This window comes from Pristiophorus japonicus, unplaced genomic scaffold (genome assembly GCF_044704955.1).
Source record: "Pristiophorus japonicus isolate sPriJap1 unplaced genomic scaffold, sPriJap1.hap1 HAP1_SCAFFOLD_128, whole genome shotgun sequence".
In the NCBI taxonomy this organism is placed as follows: Eukaryota; Metazoa; Chordata; class Chondrichthyes; family Pristiophoridae; genus Pristiophorus; species Pristiophorus japonicus.
This window is the reverse complement of record NW_027250946.1, coordinates 1,069,240-1,081,705: the sequence shown is the minus strand read 5'-3', so window position 1 is coordinate 1,081,705 and position 12,466 is coordinate 1,069,240. Positions and strand designations below refer to the sequence as shown.

The window sequence follows — 12,466 nt, the reverse complement described above, 5'->3', positions numbered from 1 at the left end:
ACAATCTCGATTAATAGGAAAAGCCTAGTACACCCGATATTAAGACTCCAATCTCAATCCTAATCAGACCTGTGCAGACTTTATTGCAGAACTGAGCTAGGATATTGTAATTATAGCGCAATGCCTCAGATTGATCTCAATCAATCAAACATAGGCAGTCTTTCAGAATCAAGGAGGACTTGCTTCCACTGCAAGAGGGAGCTCTTTTTTGGCTGAACAGTCCGATACGAGAGCCACAGACTCTGTTACAGGTGGGACAGATATTCATCGAGGGAAGTGTTCAGTGGGGTTGCTTTGCCGCACGCTCCTCCCGCTGCCTGCGCTTGGGCTCTTCCTGATCCTTGCGTTGAGACTCGACGAGCTCAATGCTCTCCCGAATGGACTTACTCCACCTCGGGCAATCAGCGTCCAGTATATCCCAAATGTCAGCAGTGATGTCACACTTTACTAGCGAAGCTTTGAGGGTGTCCTTATAATGTTTCCTCTGTCCTCCTTTGGCACGTTTACCATGAAGGAGCTCCGCATAAAGCATTTGCTTCGGGAGTCTAGTATCTGACATGCGTACTATCTGGCCTGCCCTGCGAAGCTGATCGAGTGTAGTCTGTGTTTCAATACAAGGGGATGTTGGCCTGGTCGAGGTCAATGATCTTGGAGCGCCTGCCCTCCCAGGGGATTTGCAGGATCTTGTGGAGACATCGTTGGTGATATATCTCCAGCGACTTGAGGTGCAACCTATACATCGTCCATGCCTCAGATCCATACTTGAGGGTTGATATTACTACAGCCCTGCAGACCATGAGTGTCTTGGTAGATTTGAGGGCCTGGCCTTCAAACAAATCTTCCCTCAGACGGTCGAAGGCTGCGCTGCTGCACAGGAGGCGATGCTGAATCTCCCATCAATGTTTACCTTTGTTGATAAGAGGCTCCCGAGATATGGGAACTGTTCCACGTTGTCCAGGGCCGCGCCATGGTTCTTCATGACTGGAAGACAGTGCTGGTGCAGGACCTTTGTCTTACGGATGTTAAGCGTAAGGCCCATGTTTTCATATGCTCAGTGAATAAATTGACTATATCCTGGAGTTCAGCCTCTGAATGTGCACAAACGCAGGCGTCTTACGCATACTGCAGCTCAATAACAGAGGTTGCGGTGATCTTGGATCTGGCCTGGAGGTGGCGTAGGTTTAACAGCTTCCCACTGGATCTGTAGTTTAGTTCCACTTAAGCGGGTAGCTTGTTGATTGTGAGGTGGAGCATGGCGGCGAGGAAGATTGAGAAGAAGGTTGGAGCAATAACGCAGCCCTGTTTAACCCCGATCCAGACGCAGATTGGATCTGTAACGGATCCGTTGGTAAGGATCATCATCATGATAGGCAGTACCCCGGAATCGAGAAGGACTTGCTTCTACTCCCAAAGTGACTTCTTTAATGGCTGAAACGTCCGATACGGGAGCTACACACCCTGCTAGAGGTGGGACAGACATTCGTCGGGGGAAGGGGTCGGTATGGCTGGTTTGCCGCGCACTCCTTCCGCTTCCTGTGCCTGACCACTTCATCCCCCTTGCAACGAGACTCAAAGAGCGCAACGCCTTCCCGGATCGACTTTCTGCAACTCGGGCTGTCTGCGGCCAAAGTCTCCCATGTGTCAGTGGCGATGTCGCAATTTACCAGGGTGGTTTGGAGGGTGTCCTTATAACATTTCCACTGTCCTTCTTTGGTCGGTTTACCATGAAGGAGCTCAGCATAAAGCATTTGCTGAAGGAGTCTCGTATCTGACATGAGTACTATGTGGCCTGCCCAGCGAAGCTGATCGAGTGTGGTCAGTACAGCATTACTGGGGATGTTAGCCTGGTCGAGGACGCTGATGTTAGTGCGCATTTCTTCCCAGTAGCTTTGCAAGAGCTTGCGGATACATGTTTGTGAAATATCTTCCGCGACTTGAGGTGCCTTCTGTACATCGTCCATACAGAAGGGCAGATTTTACTACAGTCCTGTAGAACATGATTTTGGTGGTAGATTTGAGTGCCTGGTCTTCAAACACTTTTTCCGCAGATGGCAAAAGGCTGCGCTGGTGCTCTGGAGGCAATGCTGAATCTCCGCATCAATGTCTGCCTTTGTTAATAAAAGGTTTCCGACATATGGGAAATGGTGCACGTTGTCCAGGGCCACGCATAGGATCCTGATGATTGGAGGGCAGTGTTGTGTGGCAATAACAGGCTGGTGAAGGACCTTTGTCTTACGGATGTTAAGCGTAATGCTCATTCTTTCATTTGCTTCAGTGAATACAATGACTATATCCTGGAGTTTAGCTTCTGAATGTGCACAGAGGCAGGCATCGTCCGCATAATGCAACTCAATGACAGAGTTAGGGTGATCTTGGACCTGGCCTGGAGGCGGCATCGGTAAAAAGTTCCCCACTGGCTCTTAAGTTAATTCCACTCCATCGATTGAGGAGATCTTCAAAGTGTTCCTTCCATCGGGCCCTGACAACGTCGGTGTCCTTCATGACTGTTTTCATGTTCTTGGTCAGGAGTGGCGTGGGTCCTTCGCAGTTCAGACCGTAGGTGGCCTTGACTGCAGTGACGAATCCTGGCATATCGTGGCTGTCGACCAGTTGTCGTGTCTCCTGTGCTTTCTCAATCCACCACTTGTTCTTACGGCCTGGGCTTTTTGTTGGTCCTGAGCATTGAGCCGTCTGTAATGTGATTTTTCAGCTCTCGAGTTGGGCTGTTGCTTGATGCTCAGAAATGGTTTGCGGTTGCGATTTATTAGTTCTTCGAACTCCTGATCATTTTAAGCAAATCAGTTCTGGTGTTTTCTGGTTGAGTGACGAAATGTCTCTTCACAGGCACTTGTTATAGAGGTCTCGAGTGCAGACCAAGCGCTATGGGGATTCGGCATCTCAGGATAATCAAGGCTGTGAGGGGCTGACTGTATATGGCACTCTTAGATTGCTCTCTCAGTGACAGTGCATTAACATTTTGTGGAACTGCTTCTATTGTCTCCTCTGTTTTAGGGCAATGTTAATGATGATGATTGATCTGATTAGGCGATGGGCCGTCCAGTAGTCGTCAGCTCCTGCCTTGACGCGGGTGATGCGCACATCCTTGCAATCCCTGGCTTGGACGATGACATAGTCAAGCAGGTGCAACTGTTTGGAGCGAGTGTGTTGACACGATGACTTGGTTTTATCCCTCAGGTGGAATAGGATGTTGGTGATGAGGAGTCCATGTTCTAGACATTTTGTCAGGAGTAGGGTATCACTGAAGTTGGCTTCCCCTCTCTGCAAATCACGCCTCCCCTGAGGACTGTGACTTTCCCAAGCCTGGCATTAAAATCACCCAGGAAGATCAATTTGTCGCCCGTGTGGACGTGGGACAAGGATGTCTTGAGTTTGGTATAAAATCCCTCTTTAGCCTCATCGATTGCATCGAGGTTAGAGGCCTACGCACTGATGACTGTGGCACATTGGCTCCGATATAGGATGCTACGGAGAGTCATGTGGCATTCGTTAACCCCACAGGTGGAATCTTTGAGGCGGTCGACCAGCACATTCTTGAAGGCAAAGCCGACTCATTGAAGGCTGCGTTCTGCCTCTGGTTTTCCTTTCAAAGCAAGGTGTGACCTCGACCATTTTCCTTGAACTGCCCTTCCCCTGCCCACTACGTCTCGCTTAGGGCGGCGATGTTAAAGTGAAAACGTCTGAGTGCCCGGGCAACTATGGCTGCGCGGCATTCCGACCTGATGCTGTGAGGATTGTCTTTGAGGGACCTGAAGTTCGATGTCCAAAACTTCATACTGACGAAGTGGAAGATGAGTGTGCGTGGGTTTTTTTAAGGTGGGTGGCCGCTGAACACCGGCAACCACACGGGCTTAGATTAAGGTCTTAGTCCAGTGGCAAGAGGGTCCAAGGCTACTGAAGCCGAGGCACAGCTCTATAAAGCTAATTGCCTCGAGCTAAGTGTTGGCCGCCAGCCTAGCGCCGGATAGCGCCATTGAAGGTAGATTCTCCGCGGCTAGGTTAGGGGGCCGGCATTAGGAAGTTGACTTCCAAAGTTATTATAAAAATTAAAATTTGATAAAGATTACCAATTTATTTCAAGAGACTCTAACGGTTGTTGAAAAGTTTTAAAACGTTTCTAAGTGTTGTTAAAAGTCTAAGATGTAAATCAATAATAGATTAAAAATTTTTCCCCAATTTATAAAGTTTCTAAAAGTTGTTAAAAGTCAAAGATGTGGATTAATAATAGCTATTTAATATTATTTCGATTGAGAATCTAAACTCTAAGCTTCAAAAGGTCTCCCAGATTGTTTATTAAGTTTAAAAGTTGGGTAAACGTTTAAACATTAATAAAGGTTGGTTGGGCGTGTAAGACGACGCCACCTCTTCGGTCCCTTCCGTCGAGTCAACGCCGGCCTCGGATTCACTTCGGTGGATTGAGCGGCGGCCTCGAAGTCCCTTCAGCCGGTTCCACTTCCTCGGATCCTGTTGGCATGTCGTCGCGGAGGCCCTTCGGCCGGCTATGCGTTCCCCGAATCCGTTGCAGACTGCTTTGGCCCGGGATAGTAGCGACCGGTACGGGGCCGCTTCGGACAGTGCTAGAAGAGCCCGATACGGGGACCCTTTGGTCAGGGACAGTAGCGGCCGGTTTGGTCAAGGATGCTTTGCGTGCGAAGGACTTATAGGTTTGGGTGTGTTTTTTTGCACGTTTATTTTGTTGCTGTGTTTCTGGTTTAGTTGTATGTGGACCCCCTTGACTTTCGATGGCCGCAGGAGAATGAGCAGCAAAGATTTGGAAAAATAAAGAGAGGTGGTAGGAGAGAAATTGAATACTGGAGGGAGAAGTGAACAAATTGTTGATTGTTTGATGGCAGTGTGAATGTTCGCGGCAGCCTGTGATGACAGTAAAAGTCTACAGCACCTGGTATTTGCAGTCGGTCTCCCGTCCAAGTACTAACCAGACCTTACGCTACTTCGTATCCGAGATCAGACATTTTCAGATTGGCATGGCCGTAGCGATATAACATCTGGCTCTCTCTTTACTCAAAGAGCGACAGGCAGCTGCTTATTTTTTTAGTCAGCTCATCCATGAATGCTGTTTATCAACTCGGAAGCATTTCCTCTTCTTACATTTCCTTTTACCTGCCTTCCCGCCTTGCTTTCAATCTCTCTTCGCGCCATCTCTCGCTAACACACACACAAAGTTAAACCCGGGCCTGCTTTGCTCAGTACAATCAGGCCAGTGGCTATTAGATAGAGAGAGAGAGAGTGAGATTTGCATAAAAAGCGTTGGAAAAAACAGCAAATGGAGTGCTGAATGAAGGCAGCAGCAATCTTGACTAATAGGAAAAGCTTTGTACGCCTGGCATTGTGAATCATATCCAAATACTAAATAGACCTGTCCCTACTTTGGTGCAGAAATGTGCTACGGTGTAATAGTTATAGCGCAATGTCTGAGTTTGATCGAAAATGTTGTGGATGACAAGGACATACAGGTGTGCGTGCATTGTTTTGCTCGTTTGTTTTGTTGCTGTATTTTTTGTTCAGTTGTGTGTGGACCCCCTTGACTTTCTATGGAAGCAGGAGAATGAGCAGCAAAGATTTGGAAAAATAAGGCAAGAGGGTGAATGAGAAATTGAATGCAGAAGGGAGCACCGAACAGCTTGTTGATAGTTTGACGGCAGTGTGAATGCTGCGAGTAGCCTGTGGTGGCACCAAAAGTCTACAGCACCTGGTATTCCCTGTCGGTCTCCATTCCAAGTACTAACCAGGCCTTACTCTGCTTCGCATGTGAAAGCAGACTTTTGCAGACTGGTATAGCCATAGATATCTAACAGCTGGCTCTCTCTTTACAGATAGAGCGACAGACAGCAGCTTATTGCTTTCTGTCAGGCCATACTTGAATGCTACCGAACAGCTCGGAAGCATTTGTACTTCTTACGTTTCCTTTTACCTGTTTCCTCCTTCTTTTCTGTCTATCTTCGCGCCATCACTGGCTAACACAGAAAAAATATAAGCCCGAGTCTCCATTGCAATTACAAATCAGGTCTGAGTCCATTGGAGAGAGAGAGAGAGAGAGAGAGAGAGAGAGAGAGAGAGAGAGGGGGGTCGAGAGGGAGAGCTAGACAAGCGTAGGAATGAACTCCAAATGGAGTGCTGAAAGAAGGCAGCGACAACCTCCATTAATTGGAAAAGCCGAGTACACCTGGTATTAAGACTTCTATCCAAGTACATATCAGACCTGTTCCTACTTTGTGACACAAATAAGCTACGATGTGATATTTATAGCACAATATCTCCGTTTTATTGAGGCAGCAGGAGAATGAACAGCAAAGATTTGGAAAAATAAGTAGAGAGTGAGAGAGAAATTGAATGAAGGGGGGAGATGCTAACTGTTTGCTGATTGGTTGAAGCCCGTGTGAATGTTGTGAGCAGCCGATGGTGGAAGCAACAGTCTACAGCACGTCGTATTCACAGTCCGTCTCACTTCCAAATACTTACCAGGTGTTAGTCTGTCTCGTCTCCGAGAATAGACTTTTTCAGACTGGCATGGCCGTAGTGATATATCAGCTGGCTCCCTTTTTCCTCAAAGAGCGACAGACAGCAGCTTATTGATTTCTGTCAGCTTATACATGAATGCTATTTATCATCTGGATAGAAACATAGAAACAAAGAAAATAGGTGCAGGAATAGGCCATTCGGCCATTTCTTCCTGCACCACCATTCAATAAGATCATGGCTGATCATTCACCTCAGTACCCCTTTCCTGCTTTCTCTCCATACAACTTTATCCCTTTAGCCATAAGGGCCATATCTAACTCCCCGTTGAATATATCCAATGAAGTGGCTGCAACAACTCTTTGCGGTAGGGAATTCCACAGGTTAACAACTCTCTTAGTGAAGATGTTTCTCCATAATCTCAGTTCTAATCCTTATCCTTCGATGATGTCCCCTGGTTCTGGACTTCGCGTGACTGGAATGTTGGGGCTTGTCCCGCCCTCAGTAAATCTGGAGCTGGGGAAGAGCGTTTAGTCTCTTGGTTTCTTTGTGGCTTCGATTTTCTGTTGTGAAGCGAGGCAGCGCGGCAGGATCCTTTAATAGTCTCCCACAGCTCAACTGAGTGAATGGAATGTGCAGCTTTCAGATGTGTTTATCCCCTTCAGGGCTGCAAACGAGAGGGACTGAGAGACACTGTGTAGAGTTTGAGTTTGTACAGAACGGTACACAAAATCAGCAAATGCAACATCGTCGTGAGGCACTGCACTCTGTTAATATTGAACCATGAATATGAATTATTCAATTTTTTCTAATCAATAATTGAACAGGTTTGCGAAATGCTTCCGCCCGGTTTCGAACCGGGGACTTTTTGCATGCAAGGCAAACTTGATAACCACTACAGTACGGAAACGCTGCGACAGAATAAATGTCGGGAACCTAAACAGAGCTTTAACCTCAACAGCTGCCCTGCACATCAGGAGCTTGCATTGCGCGAACAGAATGAAGTTGCTATATTTAGCAAGGTTGTGAGTGTGGTAGGAATTGATCCCGTTTTTCTCGGACTTTATACATAGGACCAGGAGGTGGCCATCTCGCAGCAAGTGGTTAGAATCTGGAATACACTGCTTTAAAGGCGGCGGAGGCAGACTCAATCTTATCTTTCCAAAGGGAGTTGGATCAGTATCTGAAGGAAAAAAATGCACAGCTGCTGGTAAATGACGCGGATGTGGGACTTCTTGAGAGTAGGCATGGGCTCGATGGGCTGAATGGCCTTCTTCCGTGCTGTAACAATTCCATTATTCTGTTATTCAATAACTTAGTGGCACATTTAGTAGTGTGCCTCGAAGCTGAATATTGCAAAGGGACATGCATTCATTCGGCACAACTAGCGGCATCTGATTGAGAAGATTCGGGTGCGCGAAGATTCGGGTGTAATGACTTTAAATGCATAATTTTTGTTTTGTGAAGTTTCGGTCAGAGAAATGTTTGGGAAAGGAGTTTTTTGCTAAAAGGACTCAGCATTTAATCTTCTTTCTGGTTGTTGGGGTCACATTTATTTTCGATGTTATTCTTCCACAATGTATATTTTGTTTGCTCTTTCACAATAACCAGACCCTTGCTCTTCAATATATTTCATTGCTTACATGGTCACAGCAATGGTCACTTGAGCTCTAGAGACAGGGGAATTAGTTCCAGAAACAGTGGAAGTAGGAGCTGCAGAGAGGGGCATTAGGAGTTCCAGGAATACTGGAATTATCTTCAGAAACAGGGTAATTGTGTTTAGAAAGAGCAGAATTAGCTCTCGAAAGAGGCGACTTAGCTGTCCCTGCAGCAGGGGATTTATGAAAGCGCATCATAAGCAGGACATTTCCAAGATACATATATATATATATATATATATAATTAATAGTCACTTAAATAGGACAATAAGGTGCTTCATCATCAGTGCAATTTGGAGCTCCAGAAAAAGGACAATTTGGAGCTGCGCAAGCAACTCAGAATCTGCAGAAAGTGGGGAACAAGGACTTCCAAAAACTATGGAATTTGCTCGGCAAGCATAGATAATATGTTCAGAAACAGCGGAATTAGCTACAGAACAGAGGAATTCCCTCCAGGAACACGGACATTAGGAGTCACAGAAAGAGAGCAACAAGGAGCTGCAGTAACAGGGGAAGTCGCGCAGAAACAAGGGAATTAGCGCCAGAAACAAGGGAATTAGTTCTCGAAAATGTGCAATTAGGTCTTGAAAGAAGAAAAGTAGGAGTTATCGAAACTAGTAAATTAGAAGCTACAGAAACAGTAGGAATTCGCTCCAGAAACAGAGCACTGGGGAGCTGCAAATACATGGGATGTGAGCTCAGGAGCACAGGAAAAATTAATAAGAACATAAGAACATAGAAATTAGGAACAGGAGTAGGCCATCTAGCCCCTCGAGCCTGCTCCGCCATTCAGCAAGATCATGGCTGATCTGGGCATGGACTCAGCTCCACTTACCTACCCGCTCCCCATAAACCTTAATTCCCTTATTGGGAATCTGTGACTTGAGTCCCTTATCGGTGACTTGAATACATTCAATGAGCTAGCCTCAATTGCTTCCCTGGACCGAGAAATCCACAGATTCACAACACTCTGGGAGAAGAAATTCCTTCTCAACTTGGTTTTAAATTGGCTCCCCCGTATTTTGGGGCTGTGCCACCTAGTTCTAGTCTCCCCGACGAGAACAGAAAACTTCTCTGCTTCCATCTTGTCTATCCCTTTCATTATTTTAAATGATTCTGCAAGATCACCCCTCATCCTTCTGAACTCCAACGAGTAAAGACCCAGTGTACTCATTATATCATCATAAGGTAACCCCCTCATCTCCGGAATCAGGCAAGTGATTCGTCTCTGTACCCCCTCCAAAGCGAGTATATACTTACTTAAGTAAGGTGACCAAAACTGCACGCAGTACTCCAGGTGCGGCCTCACCAATACCATATACAGTTGCAGAAGTATCTCCCTGCTTTTGTACTCCATCCCTCTCGCAATGAAGGCCAACATTCCATTCGCCTTCCTGATTACCTGCTGCACTTGCAAACTAACTTTTTGGGATGCATGCACAAGGACACCCAGGTCCCTCTGCACCTCAGCATGTTGTAATTTTTCCCCATTCAAATAATATTCCCTTTTACTGTTTTTCTTCCCAAGGTGGATGACCTCACATTTTCCGACATTGTATTTCATCTGCCTAACCTTAGCCCATTCGCTTAACCGATCTAAATCTCTTTGCAGCCTTTCTGTGTCCTCTACACAACCCGCTTTCCCACTAATCTTTGTGTCATCTGCAAATTGTTTACACTACACTCTGTCCCCTCTGCCAGGTCTTCTATGTATATTGTAAACAGTTGTGGTCGCAGCACCGATCCCTGTGGCACACCACTAACCACCGATTTCCAATCCGAAAAGGACCCATTTGTTCCGACTCTCTGCTTTCTGTTAGCCAGCCAATTCCAGATGCATGCTAATACATTTCCTCTGACTCCGCGTACCTTTATCTTCTGCAGTAACCTTTTGTGTGGCACGTTATCGAATAGCTTTTGGAAATCTAAATGCAACACATCCGTCGGTACACCTCTATCCACCATGTTGGTTATACCCTCAAAGAATTCCAATAAATTAGTTAAACGTGATTTCCCCTTCATGAATCCATGCTGCGCCTGCTTGATTGCACTATTCCTGTCTAGATGTCCCGCTATATCTTCCTTTGATAGTTTGAAGCATTTTCCACACTATAGACGTTAAACTAACCGGCCTATAGTTACCTGCCTTTTGTCTGCCCCCTTTTATAAACAGAGGCGTTGCATTAGCTGCTTTCCAATCCGCTGGTACCTCCCCAGAGTCCAGAGAATTTTGGTAGATTATGATGAATGCATCTGCTATAACTTTAGCCATTTGTTTAATACCCTGGGATGCATTACATCAGGACCAGGGGTCTTGTCTACCTTGAGTCGCATTAGCGTGTCCAGCACTATCCCCCTAGTGATAGAGATTGTCTCAAAGGTCCTCCTTTCCCACATTCCTGTGACCAGCAATGTTTGGCATGCTTCTTGTGTCTTCCACTGTGAAGACCTAAGCAACATAATTGCTTAAGATCTCAGCCATTTCCACATTTCCCATTATTAAATCCCTTTCTCAACTTCCCTTCTCATCATCTCATCCCCCTTCTCATAATCAATGTACAGATTAATTTGCTCCAGAAACAGGGCAATGGGCAGCTGCAGAAGCATGGGAAGAGACCTCGAAGAACACAGTAATAATCACAGTACAGCGCAATTAACTCCAGAAACAGGGGAATTACGTTTAGAAAGAGCATAGTTACCTCCAGCAATGGTGAATTTTCTATTCATGTTGCAGGGTCATTAGGAGAGCGCACCATAAACAGGACAATTTGGAGCCATATATATCGGTAAACTACAAGAAATGTAGAAAGGACAATTATGTGCTTGATAAACTGCGGAATTTGGAGCTCCAGAAAGAATTAAGAGCTCCACAGGAACTTTCCCCAGACAAAAAAATATATTAGCTTCAGAAACCGTTGAATTAACAACAGAAACATGGGAGCTCCCTCCAGAAAAGGATGCATTAGGAGATCCACAATTTTGGATATTATGAACTCCAGAAAAAATATGAGCTCCAGAAACAGGGAAATTATCTCCGGGAACATGGGAATTAGGAGCTGCAGAGAGGGGAATTAGGAATTCCAGGAATACTGGAATTAGATCGGAGACTAGAGTTTTGGCTCCAGAAACAGGGGAATTATGTTTAGAAAGAGAAGAGTTAGCTCTAGAAACAGGTGAATTAGCAGCAGGAGAATTAGGAGAGTGCACCATAAACTGGACATTTTGTACATATACATATATATATAAAACTATTAGACACTTAAATAGGACAATTAGGTGCTTCATCAACAGTGCAATTTGGAGCTCCAGAAAAAGGACAATTTGGCACTCTACAAACAACTCAGAATCTCCAGAAAGAGGGGAACTAGGACTTCCACAAACCATGGATATCTTTGCAGAAAAAAAGGTAGTAGAAACATAGAAACATAGAAAATATGTGAAGGAGTAGGACGGTCGGCTGATCATTCAGCGCAGTACCGCTGTCCTTTTTTCTCTTAATACCACTTGATCCCTTTAACCATAAGTCTCATATCTAACTCTCACTTGAATGTATCCAATGAACTCGCATCAACAACTCTCTGCGGTAGAGAATTCCACAGATTAACAACTCTCTGAGTTAAGACGGTTCTCCTCATCTCAGTCCTAACGGGCTTACCCCTTATCCTTCGACTCTGTCCCATGGGTCTGGACTTCGCCAACATCAGGAACACTCTTCTTGCATCTAACCTGTCCAGTCCCGTCACAATGTTTTATGTTTTTATAAGATCACCTCTCATCCTTCTAAACTTCAGTGAACACATGCTCAGATGATCCATATCTCTCCTCATATATCAATCCTGCCATCCCAGGAATCAGTCTGGTGAACCTTCCCTGCACTCCCTCAATAGCAAGAACGTCTTTCCTCACGTTAGGAGACCAAAACTGAACACAATACCTCAGATGAAGCTTCACCAAAGCCCTGTAAATCTGCAGAAAGACCTCCCTGCTCCTATACTCAAATCCCCTTGATATGAAGGCCAACACTCCATTTGCCTTCTTCACCGCAGGCTGCATCTGCATGCTAACTTTCAATAACTGAACTACCAAGACACACAGGTCTCGTCGCACCTCCTGTTTTCCTAATCTGTCGCAATTCAGATAATATTGTGACTTCGTGTTTCTTTCACCAAAGTGGATAACCTCACATTTAGCCACTTTATACTGCATATGCCATGCATTTGGCCACTCACGTTACCTGTCCAAATCACTCTTCAGCCTCTTAGCATCCTCCACACAGCTCACATCGCCACCCTGCTTAGTGTCATCTGCAAAAT

The 12,466-nt window shown here is 45.6% G+C and overlaps 1 non-coding gene across 1 annotated transcript; it reads right to left on the bottom strand.

The window, feature by feature from the left end:
- Positions 1-7,332: 7,332 nt before the first annotated feature.
- trnaa-ugc (transfer RNA alanine (anticodon UGC)) lies at positions 7,333-7,405 on the bottom strand. The gene has a single exon. It is a non-coding gene; the product is annotated as a tRNA-Ala (tRNA).
- Between the last annotated feature and the right edge of the window lie 5,061 nt (positions 7,406-12,466).